General features: G+C 45.4%; 1 long non-coding RNA gene across 2 annotated transcripts in view; it reads left to right on the forward strand.

The window, feature by feature from the left end:
* Nucleotides 1-19,190, forward strand: part of LOC128113502 (uncharacterized) — a 303,408-nt gene that overhangs the window by 262,884 nt on the left and 21,334 nt on the right. The window contains exon 1 of one of the 2 annotated variants that reach the window (XR_008219507.1): nucleotides 10,016-10,122. The exons of the other annotated variant lie outside the window; for it this stretch is intronic. This is a non-coding gene — a long non-coding RNA (uncharacterized LOC128113502). Of the gene's footprint in view, nucleotides 1-10,015; nucleotides 10,123-19,190 lie in introns of those variants that run through there. 2 annotated transcript variants of the gene reach the window in all.

The following is a 19,190-nucleotide window of genomic DNA, read 5'->3' on the forward strand; positions in this document are numbered from 1 at the left end:
TTACGCTGTCCTAGATTCCATGTTCTAACAGGGTTTTGTGAAGGTTTCATAGTAACTACGAAGAAAGCCACAACTCAGGACACTTTTAAAATGTGTTGGTAAAAAACATCAGGGAAGTGGGTTATATAAGACTGAGAAGACAGTCTGCTATGGGCTTCAGATGTTGTCTGATGACATTCTGCCCTTTGGGGCTGGTGGAAGCTAGAGGCCTGTTCATACATTACAAAAGTATTTACCTAATATTCACAAAGATGTGAGGTCACAGTCAGAGGTAGTCAGTTAGTAAGTGGCTATTTAGGGAGCTAAGATAACCCAAGATGATTTCGCTCTGGACCTCGGACAACCCAGCCATTACAGAATCTTTGCAATTCTGACAAATCAACTCTATAGAATGTTCAATACAGACAAGGATTCTTTTTCCCAAACCTCAGTTAAGGTGTAATGGCCTTTCAAATTCCAAGTGGCCCTGTGTATTCTTCTTTCAAAACCTCTGCCTCCCTTTACAATTTGCTACTTCTGATGATAAGAGTTTCTGATACTAAAACAATGGAGTTTGCTATAAAATTCTGGGAAGCTTGACTCTAGAGCCAAGTTCACTCAAATACTTTGTGGATCTATTTTAAACAGTATTCAGGAACGATTATCATTTCCTGGTTCTTGGCTTTCTTTAGAATTCTCAGAGTACTCAGATAAATTCTTAGTTCTCAAACAGACTGTTAGAGGATGCTCATGGAAGCCCCTAATTATCAGGAGAGCCCATGGCCCAAAGGATACTACAGAAATAAACATCATTGCCTTGAATATGAGAAATGTCTTCTCTCCATCCCTGATTAGTTTATATTTGTATATTTGTGTAAAACTTCAAGTAGTGGTTGTATGATGGTGTTTTTACATGGGAACTTTTATTTAATTGCCCTGCTTCAGTGCACAGATGCTGTGTGTGTGTGTGTGTGTGTGTGTGTGTGTGTGTGTGTGTGCACACACGCAGCGCCACACGCGTGCACTGCCTCTGAGACTCAGTTCAATTCCTGGACTTCAGTGCACAGGCTGTGTGTGTGTATGCTGCCTCCTCTGTAACTGAAGTCTTCTGGTCCACTGTGGTGGAAGCCCAGCCACCTCCCATAGATGGCAGTACACACACTTTCTAGCACTTTCCTTCTTCGCTCAGAACAGTCTCCTTCAGGGAAAGAAAATGAATGCAGAGACGATGGAGTAATAATTAGCAAACAGACTCTAGTCGTTTGAAAAATTGGCAAGAAGCCTTATTAAAGGAGGTAATAATAGTCATATTTCGCACATGTAACAGGGCCTTTTATCTCTAGGCTTCCAAGAGCCTGTCTGAGTCATGCAGAAAAAAAAAAACAAAAAAGAAAGGAAGAGGAAAAAAACCTGAGCAGGGTCAGAAGTCAGGAAACTGTTGGCTCTGTTTGACATTCTGTAATTTCAAAGTGAAGGTGCCAATGTCTTCCTTGCATTTAAATACGAGGAATTTACCACAGAGTAGAGGGAAAAAAAGGTGAGCCTGTGAGGTGAGCTGGTGTTCCTGGGCTGCTAGGGAAAGCGCGCTTTCCTCAAAGTTGTCTTCCTGTGAAAATAACAACAGGGCTTTAAATACTTGGCCTCTGATAAACACTGGACGGCATTATTATTCACCGTGTGAGAGGCAAGACGAGGAACATTTTAACATCCTCTCTCACGGATCAAGTGTAATTGTCGGCACAGCCTCATATTGATTCCTATGAGGCTGGAATAAATACTGCTGCAGATATCAGTCCCATGAACTCTCTATCACTCATTCTTTATCTCTGGCGGTAGAGGTGGCGGAAGAAAACTACCCTGAACATGGATACACTGCAAATGCCTTCAATCTACAAGATATGGCTGTTCCTGTACCACGTTAAACCCGTGTCTTCTATTTCTCACGGAAACAGCGCCAGATCTATTGAAATCTTGGAACATTAAAATTCTCCTTCATTGTTGTCAAGGTTCAGTGACTTGACAGCCTGAAGACAGACACCCCGGCTATTTGAAGGAAGGGAGGATTGGAAATAGAATGGCTTTCTCTGCCACATGCAAATTCACCTGGGGCTTGATAACTTGAACATTTTATAATAACTGTGTCTTCTTTGGCTCTCTTACTTTTACTTTGGGGAGAGTTCATTAGCCTCTCCGAACATCAGTTTCCTCACTGTAAGAATTCCTATCCCCCACCCACCACCACCACCACCACCACCACCACCGAGCTGGTTTAAGGATTAAACGGATGGAATAGATTTTACATGACACATACTGCTTAATAAGTATTTAACAACAATTAATCATTAAAATACACATGGGTGGGGGTAGGGGGTTCTCGGGTTCCTCAGTGTCTCAGAAATTCAGGATAATTGGTTCAAATCCTCAAAGCCTGAATCCATCACTCATCCTTTGTGCTTATAAAACCATACTTACTTCCTTATGATTTCATCTAATTCTTCCAAATCCCTTTTTAAGAGTCCCAGATTAGTTTAGCGCCCAGCCTGCTAGAGCATAGACCTCAGCTCCTTAACTGTGTTCCCACATTAAAACATCCCAACCTGTCATGATAACATTATGAATCTGGAGACTAGCTCAAAGGTCCCAAATGATGAGAATCGAGATCTCACACCTCAGAGCCTTTGATCTTAACTGGTTTCTTCTCCTGCCTCACTGTCTTCCAGAGGTGCCAGTTCCAACACCCAGGCAGCAATGGCCCTGGGCAGTGGGACCTAGTTCTCTCACTCTCTCCATCTTGTGCTTGGATGGCAAACAGCTCGACCTCATCAACAGACCTGCTTTGACCCTCCTGCAATTTTAGAATACGAACTCTCCCATCACATCTTTTAATTCATTTACCATAAAAGTCAACACTCTTAAACATACCTCCATTTCCTTTGTCCTCTAGAACAATCTACTCTTCCTTGTGTATGTTGTGTGTAGACGAATACACAATTAAGTAGAGAGTAGCCTGTGTTATGTGAACTAAGAGATAGTTGTATACCGCAGCCATACTGGCTAGTGTTTTGTCAAGGCAACACAAGCTAGAGTCATCTGAGAGAAGGGAATTTAAACTTCAACTTATAAGGCCCTCCATAAGATGGGCCTATGGGCAAGCCTGTGGGGGCATTTTCTTAAATAATGATTGATTCAGGAGGGGCCAGGCCATTGTGGGTGGTGCCAACCTTGGACAGGTAGTCCTGAGTTGTAAAAAAAAAAAAAAAAAAAGCAGGCTGCATAGGCCATGAGGAGAAAGCCAGCAAGTAGCACTCCTCCGTGACCTCTGCTTCAGTTCCTGCCTCCGGGTTCCTGCCTCGAATTCCTGCCCTGACTTCCCTCAGTGATGGACTGTTACCCGGAAGTGTAATAATATTAAATAGACACTTCCCTCCACAAGTTGCTTTTGGTCATGGTGTTTTATCACAGCAACAGAAACCCTAACTAAGGCTACAAGCTCTTCTTCCAAGGTTTGTCTAGAACTTTCTTTCAGAGTGTTAGTCTATTTATATATGAAGTTTTTCTGGTCACTGCATTCCTCCTTGTCTGATTTTTTTTTTCTGTTTTTCACCCAGAAAACAAATTCCTCTTGTCCTGGTGGCCCAAAGTGGTCAGTATGTGTACTTGCCATGGTACTTGGCCCTCTGGCATGTTGACTGAGGTATTTGGGGCAATCAGCCCCTGCACTCCCTGAGCCCAGATTCTTGAGTGTCTGGAGTGACCGTAACTTGGTCCCCTGCCCTCTTGTCACCTGTCTCTTGTTTTGGAATTGTTGTATGCTCTCTCCAGGAGTGAGCTCCCCACTTACCCTCTTCCATGTGCAGCTTCCTGTCTGGCTGGAGGACACAGGCAAATGTAGGCTGCTTTGGAAGTCAAAGCCACTGCCGTGGACAATCGATCACGTAAGGACTCTGTGAGTGAAGTGCTGGGTGTGGCAACTATCTCCTGAGAGGATTCAGCGGCACAGTGGTCCTTTTGTAGAGACCTCCTGGTTTGTGGCCATTTTTAGATTATTTAAATCCTGGAAATTTTTATTTGAGAAGTGATATATTGCTGCATTATTTTCCCACTGGCCTCATTTAAAATTCCAGAGCAACTTCATCCTAGGATTCACATAAATGGCATATGCCAGAGAGCAGCTGCTCTGACTAGTCTTGGCAATGGGCAAATGTTACAAAAAAAAAAAATGGAGATGGTGGTGGTAAACTTCTCACAGATTTAAACTATTTATTACACTTATTTGTCTATCTGTGTGTATGTGGGGGGGGGGGGTAGGTCAACATTCACAGCATTCTCGTAGAAGTCAGAGGACAACTTGTAGGAGTTGGTTCTCTCTTTCCACTGTGTGGGCCCTGAGTATCAAACTGAGGTCATCAGGCTTTGCCGCAAGCACCTTCGGCCCCCTGAGCCATCTCATCAGCCTCAAATGTCATCAGGTTTCGAAGGATATCCTGGGACATACCATTCTTAGACCTCAGAAGTTTCTGATGATGATTTGAAGTCAATGTGTGAGCTATGAAGGACAGAATGATCATATCACAAAATGAAATTGTCATCAACAAGTCCCCAAATATTTCAGATGACCACGGAAATTTCATTTCAAACGATAATGGTTCATTCTAAGGAAAAGATACTCCATTTGCCTTTTTCTACCTGCCCTTCCTTCTATCCCTGTTTCTCTCTCTCTTGCTTTTGTTGTTTTGTTTCTAGGATGTTGTTGGTTCGAAGCCAGGGACAGGATCTTTTTCCATGTCCCACACTAGCCTGGAACTCATTATGTAACCCAAGTTGGTCTCAAAGCCATGATAATTCTCCTGCTTCAGCCTCCTGAGTTCCAGGATCACAGGCATGAGCCACTATGCCCTGCTTACCTTTTCCTTTCTACCCAACTAGTACTTCTCTTTTTCACTGATAACAGCCAAAACATAGAAGTATGAAAATATTTCACATTTAGGCTGAGACAAACTATTAATGAATGTCAACAGCAAGGGAATTTTTTTTTCTATTCTAACTTTGGGGATAATTATGCTAATTTGACCACAAAGTTTAATCTCTACAGGATTTTCCCAGAGTGAAGAGGTTCCTCAGGAGTTTCACATTGTTAACACTTGAAAACAAATCCTTTCCTGTAGTTTTGGAGACATCTCTGACATCTCTCTCACAGTGGGAGATTCCAGAAACAAGGACAATTACAAAGGGATGCGCACCTGACTGGTATGCAGGTTCTTCCTGGCTGTAATGTGGCGATGGGGAGGTGCTCGGTGAGGCATTCCTGAGTCCATGCCGGATGTACAATAGCTGTAAAAAGATCCTTCCTGTGAGTCACACATGTCTGTACTGTTCTTCAGGCACAGTGAGTGCCCTGGCATGTTACATAGACACCAAACTACCTGTCCAAATGTGCCTAAGGCAAGTGTCCCAGCCTCTCTTTGCCTTAATTTGATTCATTAATAAAATAGGTAACAGAAGTAAGGAAGGCAGCTAAGGCAGCAAAGTACTTGCTTGCAAGTACAAGAACCCAAGTTCAATCCCCAGCATCTGCAAAACAATGTCAGGTGTAGTGGCATACATTTATAATCCCAGTGCTGGGACCTGGGGTGGCAGAGACAGGAGGATCCCTGGGGTTTGTTGGACAGTTAGCCTAGTCTCATTGGTGAGCTCTTGGCCAATGAGAAATCTCAAAAGAGATGGGTGGTATTTCTGAGGATGATACAGAAAGTTGTCCACCACCCTCCACACATATGTACTTATATGAGTATCCTCACCTACAAACACACATGTACTCACACCCCACATATCCACATCGCCACAGAGAGAAGGGGGGCTGAAAAAATAGGCTTCAGCATTTGCTGAAGGATTATGTCTCTGATAATGAAAATGACTGATATCCTTAGAATAAAGTCTAAAACACAATGTCACTATTTCTTCGTTTGTTGTTGTTTTCATACCATGGATTTAGACCTTCAAGGATGAGACAGTGTAGCCTCTCATTTGGATTATTTTAAAACTTTCTTTACTATTCTTTGTGTCTTTCACATCACGAATCTCCATCCCACTCATTTCCCTTCCCTTCGTATTTGCCCTTTGCCCTTGCAAACCCCCCCCCCCCCCCAATTTAAGAGAAACAAAGAAAAGAAAAAAAAATCTAGTCATGGGAGCTGTAGTGTGACACACTGAGTCACGCCGTAAACCCCTTTGTCCATGTGTCTTTACTTGAAAGTGTTCATCGCAAAGAGTCATCGGTCTGGTTCAGGCCTCTGGTTTCTGCTACACTATTGGTACTGGGCCCTCACTGGGACTCTTCTCAAATATCCTGTTGTCGCCCTGTGCTGTGAAGATCCTGCAGCTTTGGATCTGTGTGTCAGGTCCCTTCACATACTCCTGCCAATCATAGATGAGGTGGATGTTGGGGAGGGCCACCTCATAACCCTGGTTCTGGGCCTGGGTAGCTGCAGAATTGGTCAGTCCACCTGCTCTCCCCTGTCCTCACTACCAGGGTGAGCTCTCCTGCATTGCCTCAGCTAGTTCACCCCTTGCAGCAGTGAGCAAGGGGCAGAGCCTGCTCTCCTGTTTTCATGCCTTCAGGGTCCCCTCTCCTACACCTGGACCATCAGGGCCAGCTCTACTGTGTTGTCCAGGCTAGGTACAGGGGCCACTCTCACGAGTGCTGCAGCTGGTGACGGGGAGAGACAGCTCCCCCACTCTTCTGACCTCAGGGCCATCTCTCCCACACACCACAGGCGGTGAGGGGTGAGAGGAGGTGGTGGAGGGGAGGGGAGGCTCTCTCCCCTGCCCACACCACAATATGGCAGATGAGAGTCGGGGCCAGATTTTCCATACTCACATTCTAGGGGCCGGTTCACAGTAACCCTGTCAATGGGGTCAGCTCTGCTGTGCTGCCCAGGCAAGGTGCAGGGCCCACTTTCCTGAGTGCTGCAGGGGGAGTGTCGGCCCCCTCACCCATCTCATGAGGATTTTTAAGAGCTCGGGTTCCGAAGTCATCCCATATGGTCCTAGAATCTGCTCTATCATAGCCTGGCAGTGTGACTTTAGGCAAGTTGCCTAACTACCTTATTCTCCCCGACCTCATCCAGATAAAGGGGTTAATCACAGTATCTTCTCTATGGAGCTGTTATGGGGATGAAACGCATGCAAAGAGCCCACAGGATGCCCGGCACATAGAAATTGCTCATGAAACATTAGCCTAGACAATGTAGAAAAGAAGATGCCAAAGATATGATAGTCTTCCTGTGTATGGGGAATTTTTAAAATTCCTACATCTTACTCCAGGAAGAGAGGGAACTGGCATTGTTTTCAGGGCACAGAGTACATGGGCCTGCCTGGGCTTAGTTGGGGTGGGGTGGCAGCTGAAAGCAAGTCAGAGTGGGGTCTTCTGGCAACTCTTTCAGGTATCTGAGTTCAGACATTGAGGGAGGAATTCCTGATTTAGCAACACAGCTCTTCACCCAGGACGGCAAACGCACAGTCTTGAGGGGACTCAGCCTTGAGGGGACTAGTGTTCTGTTTCACAGGGTTTCCTTAACTCCTCAACCCTATGTCCCTGAAAGAAGTGTGGAGATGGAGCTATGACTGCTTATGTTCTGCTGCCTTGTACATTCTGGAGTCTCTCTCCCTCCTTCCCTCTTTCCCTTCCTCTCCCTCTCTCTCTCCCTCCTTCCCTCCTTTCCCATCTTGGAAAACTACTACTCTTTGGCATCCCAATTCAAATCCCATTCTAGAAGGTCTGTCCTCCACAGCCACAGCAATACCTGTGTATTATGTTTGGGGTGGGGTGGGGGGGGAGCTTTGATATTTGGTACTAACTGGGACAGGTATTTTCACGCAGCTGAGGCATATTTGCTACAAGGTCCATGATCTGTGCCCAAACCATATTTTTCAGACCAGCTAAGTGTCTGTACAAAAAATAGAGGCTGTTGGGCATTGGTAAGTTTTTCTTTTGAAACTGAAAGGTCTCAGTTTTTTCCATCTGCCCGGCATTGGCTGCAAGAAGTTCAGAGGTAGCTGTTTAGATGTGTCTTTCCCACACTGCACTGGGGGCTCCTTGAGGGTTTACTTGAGGCACAGATCTAGTCTAGCAGGGCAATGGAGACAACGTAATGCCCAAGCCAAGCTGTGCAGCCATCAGCCATCTTGCCAGCACAGCCCTGTGAGGCTGCAGAAATGAAATCAGCTGCTCTGCATATGTTTTACACATCTCCAGGCAACCGGCACACACAGCACTTCCTAACCCTTGCCTCCTTCCAAGTATCTCCCCGTCCCTGGTCCGTGTTACTCTCACCCAGTCCTTTTAATTCCACTCATCCTTTAGTGACCCACTCCAGTTCATCACCCACACCTTTAAAGATGCTGCTCCCGGAATTAATTTTACCCACGCTTCCACCCATTCGCTGCCCTTATGCCTTTTGGTCGCCTTGTTCAGTGAGCTGCCCATCATTTACACTGGCCACTTCAAGCTCTGCCACTGTGCCTCCCATCAGGCACTACATCCTATTGATTATTCCAACTAAATATCGAACCGCTACAGCGTGTGTTCAGACAGAATATGGTAAAGGAATATCAATGAATAAGCTCATCACTTTATATTCATTCCTGTTACTTCTGCCGTCAGCTAGGGCTTTGTTTTTCTGTGCTTTTTCTCTTTTTTTAATTTCAAATGTACAGAAAGTTGAAAGAAATGGTAATGAACACCCACATACCATCCCTCAGATTCATCAACTGTTAGCAAGCCTAGGTTGCTGCTTTCCTTTAAAACGTATTTGAGCACACGAGTACACACTTTAAAAATGTTGTGAACCATGGACATTGGACACATGGACATTGTGACACATTTTTTTTTAAAAAAATATAATCTATGAAATCCTCCTTAAAGAGCAAGTTCTTTGTCACAGTTCTCTTTAGACTAAAGCTATTATAGACTGAATTTTATGGGTTGGCTTTGGGCAGCCCATGACAATCATTCACAAAACTTTCTACGTATGAGCAGTTTTCTTGGGGCCTGGGATGCCTGCAGGTCTTCTTCAGAGCTTCATGCCGTCCAAACCAGTATGGACCCCTAGGGTCATCTATCTTACCCAAATGGGACAGCTTCTAGGTGAATTCCAGGTCATCCTAGGCTAGAGTGAGACCCTGCCTTGAACGAACAATCCGATTCAGAAAGCAAAGCAAACAACCTTCCGCACACTTTTGAGTCCCTCCTGAAGTGACACTCTGAGGTCTTCTAGTTTTCACAGATTGACTTGGCACATCTTTACTGTCTTTTGGCTACCCACATGTGACCACTTGAATAGACAGCCCTGTTTCCATCCATGCGTGGCGAAGATTCCATACTACTTAGAGAGTAACAGATAGTCCATGAAATGGACATCTGTCCAAGTGCTGGGACATGAGAATGGAACAAAAGGGGATTGGTTTGAAGGCCTAGTGGAAAAAGCTATAGGCACCCTCCAGAGACTATTGCTACTTGGAATAGAATTTGATGATGTGGCCAGCTGAATCACTGAAGCTCACTGGGAGATGTGACCTTGAAGTGGGAGGGAAGGTTGGGCACACAAGCTCAAGACTGGGTTCTTTGATTTTTTTTTTCCAGGTGACTTCAATGTACCTTTCCAACATTGGCACAAACACTGGTAATCCAGAAATCAGATCCTGACTTGCAAGATGGCAAGCAGCTGGCCCTTTGGCTAACATCCAGGTCTGCAGCACAAGTAAATACTTGCATTGGGTTTAAAGCAATTGCCAAGTAAAATAGAGCAGCAGGTTAAGGTGAGGGCTCTTTCTGTTATAGGTCCCTTTGAATGTAGGAGGAGCGTCCCAAGAGAAGGTCCCGCCCTCCCCCTCCACCCCCTCCCCGGAGGGCGTGGCAGGGCGAGAGAAGGGATGGCTAGGATTCAGAGGAGATGGGCTGGAACTTCCTGCTGAGCCGCCAGTTCTCCAGAGAGCACCGCAGCACCCCCCCCCCCACCCCGTCCCCGCCCCCACCCCCACACACTATAGTCATGGCTGCTTGTGTTGGGAAGCTGTGATGTTGCTGAGCTGTCGGCTAATGTCAAGGCTGACCCCAGCTGGCAGCGCCCTTCTCCTATTTCCCTGGTGAGTTGGCCCCCTTGGGATGTTAGCCCATCTGCTTTCAGGAATGTGGCTGTCCCCAGCCTGTTCCCCACCCCCTACCCGCACCGTCCCCCATCACTATCTCCCGCTCAGCAGCGGGAATGCTGAGGCCACAGTGAGCGATGTCTCTGCACAGATTCAATCCCCTGTGCTCCAATCAGAATGCATTACCAGGCAGGGCGCGTCAGCACGGCGATTTGGCTTCAACAATAAATCTCCTTGCTTTCATGAGTTTAAATCAGACTTTAAAACATCGCCCTTAATGTTCTTTTAATGCAGTTTTCTTCTGAATGAGTTCCCTTTAGGTCCAGTCCTTGTCATTAATACACTCTCTTGGCAAAGGAAGGAGGGCTTCTTCGAAGAAAACCCTGCCAGTTTGGGAAACCAGTTGAATTGCCTTGGTGATGCCAGGAGCCTCTTTTGCATTTTATAAGGACACTTGAGAAAACAAAACTCTCTGACTGTAAATTTAATTTTCTCTTGACAGCTTCGGTGTCTTTGCAACCCCAGACCGTTATCCATCCCTTCTCCTTTCTGTAATTAAAAATCAAGGGGGGCAAATGTACGGGATTAACAACTTCTAATTTTCATTGATGAACTCTAAGAGCTTATCAATAATGGGATCAGAAAAGCCGCTTCGCCTAAGCTTTTATTTTTTTTTCTAGGTCAGCTGATTTTAATGGAGGATCTAGCCCAGGGTGAAAAATATTCTGACTTTCTCGAAAGAGTCCCAGTGCTAAAGTTAGGGAGAAGGGGCAAGGCAGACCACCGGAGCCTGCGGCAGGAGGGAGCCAAGATGCAGACAGGGCTTGCCAGTTTCACCGACTCAGCATCCGGGCTCGGGGAGCTGATTACAGGAGAAGATTAAAAGGCTGTCATTCACACACATGTTCCTCTGCTGTGGATGGCTTCAGTGAGAAAGGGGCTTGCACATATCTGCTTAGGCGGAAGAAGGATATTTCCAATTAAAAGAATATTGGTGGTAATTCCTTTTGAGTTATACATTTGTAGATAACAGTCTATCAGGGGATAGAGGACATCCATCCTGTTTATTACCCACAGGGATGTAGTTGAGCATGGGTTTCTCAGAGAGATGCTGAGTTGGTCGATAGTATCTGACTGCATCATCTCAAATGCTGTGACACACAGGCTCCCAGCTACGGTGACAGGCATGTGACAGGAATGACTATTAATATGCACAGATTCCTTGAAACTCTCAACACCAGGGAAAGAGATGACTCAAGTTAAGATTTTCTTTTAAAGATAAAGTGTAGATACCATGAAGGCTTAGTGCATGACCTTGAGGTTCTTCTGTGGTGGGCAGGCCTCTGTTGTATGCAACCAGGGGATGTGCTTGTGAGGTGTAGGCAGCAGTTGGGCAATCTGGCTCCAGAGCTTTTTTTACTTGGAGCTGGGAAGCTCAGAGCATCTCTGGAGACCCAAAGTGCACAGGACAGCAGAAAAAGCCAGCAGCCTGAGATTCTGCCAGAATGGTGATGCCAACTTGTCATCAGGAGAGTCCTAAAGCAAGTCTAGAAAACCTCAGACAGCTGGGGTGCTGCTTTCTACCAGGCCCCCTTTTCTGGATGTCCTATGGTCCTCCTCACCGGATGACCCACCTTCCCATCAGAACAGGCTCTGCTGTCACAGAGTTCAAATGTTGAAGGCTTCTGCAGCAGTAAGACCTATGGAGATGATATGTGAAGAGAGCAAAGGTGTGACCTAGCCAATGATTAAGCTTGAATGCCAAGTCAACCTCTTGTTATCTATGTGACACTGGGCACGACAACCTGTGAACCCCAGAACTCTTTTCTGTAAGAAAAAAATTGCTTTAGTTCTCTCTCATGGGGGTTATTTATGAGCCTCAAATTTATAAATATGCCTAGGGCATGTAGAACAGTAGCCACAATATAGAAAAAATCCAATCCTCCTGCCTCAGCCTTTCAAGTACACAGCTTCTATAACCATCCCCTGATCCAGCTGAATTATTTTTAATCAGCCATATCACATATTTCCGTGGTTCGGAAGCATGGGGGAGGGGACATAGTTATTGTAGCACACCATGTAGCTAGCATACATGGTGAACATGTATGGATACTTCTCATTTTAATTACATAATAAGAAAAATATGTCTATTATTTCCTGGACAATGTTGATTAGAGAGATAAATACTGAATTATTTTAAAAACTGAACATATATAAGGACCTGTGTGGGCAAATCATAACAGAAGCTGCACCATAAAAGATAAGTGAGAGTGGCCTGGGCCTTCCAGGTGTGGAGGACTGTGGAGACTCGCCTTGATGCAGGAGGAAGGATGAGGCTAGAATGGGTGGTAAGAATATAGGGCTTCATATGATGTTGTTAAGACTGGACTTTGTCCCAGGGGTAAGGGAACGTGGTGGCCAATGAGACTGAGAGCTGGGGTGCTGCAACAGAGAGCTGGTTAACACGCCACTGCCCGTTAAGAGATGATAGAAATAATGGTCATGGAGAGAGGGAGAGACAGATGCAGTCAAGACATCTTCGGGAGGCAGAAGATGCTGAGCCCTCTAGCTGAGTAATAAATGGATGCTGTATCAGCAACCAGCCCGTGCATGTAGGATTTGAAGTAAGGAGGACATCATTAAGTGATGGCGGAGGAATCATCAATTCAGTTTGAGTGACTCTAGGTGAGGAGCTAGCAGAGGCAGATGCTGAACTTCAGCAGTGCCCTCTGAGCACCCGGCCGACTCACCTCTTGAAGTCCCGGATATGAACTTTGTCTTCATGCGATTGTACATCCTGCTTTGATTTCTACCTGGATTTCTCCTCCAGCCCTCTCTGGCTACCCTTTCTTCCATCCTTCCTTCCTTCTGCTGCCATTGCTTGAGTGTTTACTATACAGTCTAGAAGGCTACACATTCTAGTCTCTACTGTACATTCTAGAGGCTGAAAAAAATCAAAACAGACAACCAAGGAACATCTACTCTGGAAGAAGGAGGCCATCGACAAAACAAAAAAGGAAACTGTCCAGTGTGTGAGGTGGCATTAAGTTTCACGGACTAGAAAAGTCAAGGAGGGGAGGGAGACAGGGAGTGCCCGTGAGGGGAGGAAAGGTGAGCAGCGAAGACAACTGGGGGGGGGGGGGGGGCGGCGGTGGGCAGGAGCGACACAAGTGCCAAGATGGTAATCTGTAGGCAGGTGCGTTGGCGTAACGATTTGAATGCGTGAGGGAAGCATCGTGGGGAAATGACCTCAGTGCAGGGAACTGTGAAGACAATGCTGTAAGTAGGGAAGAGTCCGACTGTCCATGCAAAGCAAGTGGAGTTTGTAGACTGTTGCCTGTGGCTGCAGCATCTGCTACTTAACCCAGAACATAGAACACAATTTTAAAGGATCGTTTTGTTGAGTATTTCTCTCCCGACTTGGGTTCCTAGTCCCTTCTGCTTTCAAACAATTTCCTCTAGTTTGTCCCCACTTTGAGTGCCTAGCTTTCTCTAAAACTGCAGGGCTACAATCCTAGCTGCTTTGAGGCCTGGGGTGGGAAGATTCTAAGTTCAAGACCTACCTGGGTTACCGGATGAGCTCAAGGCCAGCCTAGGCAGTGTAGCAAGACCTTGTCTAGAAATAAAGACTGGGATGTATCTTGGTGACAGAGTGTTTGCCTGACATGTGCAAGGCCCTAAATTTCAACCCCTAGTCTACAGACATGCATTTTAAATATCAAAAGAATTGCAGAGAACACTCAGAAGAATGTAAGACACCATCGACCTCTGGCATTGGGTACCCCTATTTCTAGCTGGACTTTAAGTAGGGGAAAGGTCAAGGCCATATAAGGTCAAGTTGACCGTTTCCAGGATAAAGAAAAAAACCAAACTCTAGTTTTAAGCAAAAGGGCAGCTGTTTCGAGCCTTAAATATGGAGATCCTTCTGGAAGGGCCTGTGTCCTGTAGACACATCAAGGCAAGAAACAATTAATAATGATTTTAAAACAAAACGTTTCCAAGTCAATTCAGAAAAGGTCTAGAAACAGGCAACTTAGGTAACCAAGGAGATGGCTTTCAAATAGCATTGGGACAGATTTAGCAGTAAGCCACTAGGAACCCAAGTTCTAGTCAGGAGAATGCATGCAACTCAGACGAGGCTTGGTTCCAGCCACACTAGATCAGGTTTGTCTCAGTGGTAAGTCAGGGAGTTGCTTGCCCGATGTGCTTGGAGCTCTGACTAAGGATATGTCCAGGCTGGGCCCACCTTAACTTTAGCATTTGGATCAGTTTGAAAGTTTGGTGGTAGTTACAACCTAGAACCCAGACAAACTCTAGAGCCATGTCAACAACTTGGTTGCTGGTCTCAATAATTTGCCTTTTCCTACAGTCTCATCTATGCATGCCTCTTCACAGAGGAAACCTCATAGCCTCTTGACTTTGGGTTTAGCAATACACTTGGGAGTACATTAAATATGTGAGCATAGTCATGTCTATAAGGCTCTAAATCTGCCTTTGACTTTGGCCTCGTAAGCTTCTGCCATCACTTTGGTTAGTTTGCTGGTCCCCGAAGATAAATGGAGACATGCGATACCCCAGCCAGTGGAGCCTGGAGCCAAGCTGCCAGACAAGCCCAGGCTAGACCACCCCAATCACAGATGGCCCTTGCTTGAGGAGCTGTGATGAACTTTAGTTCGCTTTAGATGTGAAGACAATTACCAAACAACTTTTGGACCTGCCTTAAGGCCCCTAGCTCCGTGCTCTGTCCTCACAACCTTTAAAATAATTGGCTAATTTCATTTGAGATGCCCCCCTGGAAATCTATCACTTCTCTGGGTTCCTTCCAGCAAGAAACCTAGATGCCTCCGTGCAGCTGACAGAAAGTGAAAGGCGAAAGTGAAAGGCGACAGGCCTGTTTCCGTAGACACCAGGGGCGAGACTGAGCTCGCTGTGAGTGCCTGCCAGTTGCTTCCTCACAGTGTCTGAAGGAGAACACTGAAGGTCTACAGTAGTTGGGGACTCACAAAAAATAATTCATTATGCATAATGGTGATGTTGGCAGTGCATGCCAAATGGTTAAATCTAATGTAGCATACAGTTTCATTAAGGCACAACAAAATTAATCTATCCCTTCCCACCAGGAGGTTTAAACAAAAGCAATGGGGAAGGAGCTGCATGTAAAAAGCAGCAATTCATTAATGAAATGAAGACATGTAAAATAATTAGGCTTATAACAAGAGATCAGAGGACTAAATTAACCCTCCTGTTTACTTTCCACAGATGCAACGGAGAACTTTGGCAAATGTTAAGTTATTAGGGAAATGTCACTTCAAGAGATTAGCCCAGTGGCCTCCCATGAAAGGAGTGACCTGTGCTGATCCCCAGCCTAATAACTTTGGGTGACAATAGTTGAAGCCATACCTGCCAGGCATTTCACGCGGCCCTGGGAAGCAAGAAGGACTGCAGGCAGGTACAGCTGTGGGGAAAGTCACCGCAAATGAAACAGTTAATTCCGAAGAAGTCGGATTTGGATGTTGACATGTGGTATGCTAACTTGGGTAATTAATAATATCGAAGCGGACAGACTAATCTAAATCAATGGTAGGCTAAAGCTTTGCTCTGCCTGTTTAGTAACGATAAGCCAAGGAGGACAATTGAGCTTCTACTGTTAATAATTCCCAAGTCCTCATCTGCAGGGAGGGCTGGAGAGAACAAGGCCCTGGCCACTTGATGGGAACAGAAGGGCAGCGCAGGACAAAAGGGACTGGGAAATGGGAAGTGCACTTCTTGGCAGGTGCCCTGCCAGCCAAGAGTGTGATGCTTTGGGTCTTGGCTCTTGTTTCTTGCATATTAGTTCCCCCCACTTAAGGGGCTGAAACACAGGTTTGTAAGTACAGGTTTTCATGGTTGGTTCAAACTCAAGTCTATGCGCTACATGGGTTCACAGGGTAAATCTGGACTCTGCATTCTGTCACTGAAGCTGGGGACAGGCCCAAAGGTTGAGAAGGGAATGAGAATCATGTACATCTTTCCTGGAAGAGCTAGGACAGACAGTGTCTATGGCCTGGTGGCAGTGATGGCTATGAAGGAAGAAGGGAATGGCCTGCCCACATGGGAGCCTCTCCATGGAGGTGGGAAACAATATCTTTCTAGAGACTGATCCCCCAGGGGCAGCCAAAGAGGACAACTTGGACTAGACCATGGTCTACAGCTCCTGAACACCCCTACATGTCACACTGAAGGTCATACATGCTTCTGTGTCTCAGCAGTGACATGTCTCTTTTTAGCTTGCCTCATGCTGGTAAAAACAAACAAAACAGCCGGGTGGCTCATGCCTTTAATCCCAGCACTCAGGAGGCAGAGCCAGGTAGATCTCTGTGAGTTCAAGGCCAGCCTGGTCTACAGAGCAAGATCCAGGACAGGGAGAAACCCTGTCTTGGGGGAAAACAAAAAGAAAAAAAGAAAAACAAACAAGCAAAAAAGACCAAGGGCTGAAATCCATCCTGCTCATTGACCTGAGGACCAGAGAGTTACTCAAAAATACTGTGGGGATCAAGATTAACGTTTCTTGTTTGTGTGTTTGTTTGTGTGTGTGTGTGTGTGTGTGTGTGTGTGTGTTTGTTTGTTTGTTTGTTTGTTTTTAGAGACAGGGTCTCCCTGAGTAGCTAAGGCTAACCTTAAACTCCAAAACTCTTGTCTACACCACCCATGTGCTGGGATTATAGGCTTGTACCACCATGCCTGGCCAAAATTAACATTTTTTTGGCCTATAGTTTGTGTAAAGTTTTCCCCCAACATTATCTTGTTTCATCATCCAAAGGCAATAATAGGTTCCATTTTATAAACCAGTAAGTCACTGCTTAGTGGTTCAGAAATTAGCCTAAAATCATTAGAAAAAAATTAAGCAAAAAAGAAAAGTGTGTGTGTGTGTGTGTGTGTGTGTGTGTGTGTGTGTGTGTGTGTGTGTGTGTACAAGTGCATGCATGGCCCAATACATATAGAGGAGTCAGAGAATAAATTTCAGGCATTGATTCTCTTCTTCCCCATGTTGAGGCAGGGTCTCCTGTTTCTGTTGTGCTTCTGGAAACTTCTGTCATTGCCTCTGGTCTCACTATCGAAGAGCTGAGATTACAGATTAGGAGATATGGTTGCACTACCACATCTGGCTTTTTTACGTAGCTTTTTGGAATCAAACTCAGGTTTTCAGCCTTCTTGAGTTTTATGTGCTAAGCCATCCCACCCACGCCCCTGAAATCATTTTAAAGATGACTATGAATTTTGAACTTTTTGTAGATTGCCAGATCATTCCCTCTGGCACATTCCCAAAATATCTGGATAGCAGAGCCTGTGAAATCCTGATGAAGGAGGAAAGACTGGAGGTCAGTTTCCTCAAAACAACAGTTATTACTTCTCCAAGCTCCCTGTGGAGTGGAGAGCCAGGAGCACATGTCCTTGTGCACCACCCCCACCCCCGCTTACCCCCAATACCCTGCTCTAGTCCCACACCACTGCCTGGGATAGGACAAGTACAGGACGCAAGACAGAAAGGAAAGTAGGAGACAATATGAGTAGACAAACTCTCCGGGTAGCCGGAAGAAGTCTTCCTGGCCTAGTTTCCTAAAGAGAGCCAAGTGAACAGTAACCATAATTTCCAAACTGCAATGTGGGGCAATTGCTGCAGCATGAATACAAGTCCTTTAGGAAGAATATTTGAAAGTGGAGTTTCGGTAGACATGGGATAATCTTATTAGAGTAAGTTCCATCAATGTGAGCTACGTCAGTGCCGGAAGACTACCATTAGCTGTCACACCGGCACAGGGGTTGAGCCCAGAAGCCCGAGCCTCAGTGAAAAGAGGCCGGTGAAAGGAGGTGAGACATCGGTTTTCTTTGGCTCAGTCTCTTTCTCTGGCCTCTACACAAGTTGCTTTTCTAATCATCCACTTGTTCATTGAGTGCTGGTCTGGGTCTCACCGCATCCTGACATTACACAGAGTGCTTCTTTCATGGTATCTTATTTGATCCTCACACTAACCTACAAGGAAGCTACTGTTTCCTCTGGTTTAAAAATGAGCAAACTGAGGCCCTGTAAAGATGAATGACTCCCCCTATGAATCCTACCCTTGGTGCGCAAACACCTTACAAACTCAGGGCTCCTTTGTGCCCTCTGTTACCTCTGCTACCTTTCCTGCTCATTATTTACCCTCCAATCTTGCTCGAATTTTGCTATGATTGTCCTCAAGAGAGAAGGTATTTCCCCCATTATCCATATATTCCAACTGAGGTCCCAGGATCATTCTGGAATAAATGAGAACTTAGAACCCCTTAGACTGTAGTAATCATTATTAATTGTTAGTAATCCACTTTGCCTGCTGAGCCACACTGTAATTTCCAATGCTAAGTGGAGCAGTCCCCCCTTGAGAGGTTGTGTCCTTGATAGGACTTCACAAAAAGAAATCAGTTCGCACAACTTTACAGACCCGAGTCCAGAGTTTTGCCTGTGTCCTATGCATGTTAAATGCTTAGTGAAGACTTTGCTTGAATGAACGAGTGAATGAATGAACAAATGAATTGCCCTGAGAGGCACCCAGGGCTTCTCTGGTCTTCTCAGATCATGCCTACTGATGCAGACTCATTCGGGAGATGCATAAACAGCACCTGGCCATGTCAATGCGCCTACTCCAAGAGTAGAAAACTGTGCAGAGGCAGAGTAATCAGCCCTTTGTGAAACAGCCTTTACCGTTCATGCAGAGCACGCACCTGAGATTCCCCTTGAAGCTCGGTAGAATTTGTTTTTAGGATTACCTGACATGCATTAAAAGCAATTGACTTCCGAGCAAATACGAAGGAGTCACTTTGTCATTGATTTGGTGGAGTTCAAAAAGAAAATCAAGTGCAAATCTATTGTTTTTAAAGAAAATTTTGTTTTAAATTATTCAGGAGGGGATATCTCTATTCCATGACCTGTTCTTTGTATAATTATATTTAATAAAGTGTTGCATAGCCAGGAACTGGCAAATAGTCAGATGAGGAAACATGATGTGTGTGTGTGTGTGTGTGTGTGTGTGTGTGTGTGTGTGTGTGTGTGT

This window comes from Peromyscus californicus, unplaced genomic scaffold (genome assembly GCF_007827085.1).
Source record: "Peromyscus californicus insignis strain IS unplaced genomic scaffold, ASM782708v3 Scaffold_18__1_contigs__length_77618521, whole genome shotgun sequence".
In the NCBI taxonomy this organism is placed as follows: domain Eukaryota; kingdom Metazoa; phylum Chordata; class Mammalia; order Rodentia; family Cricetidae; genus Peromyscus; species Peromyscus californicus.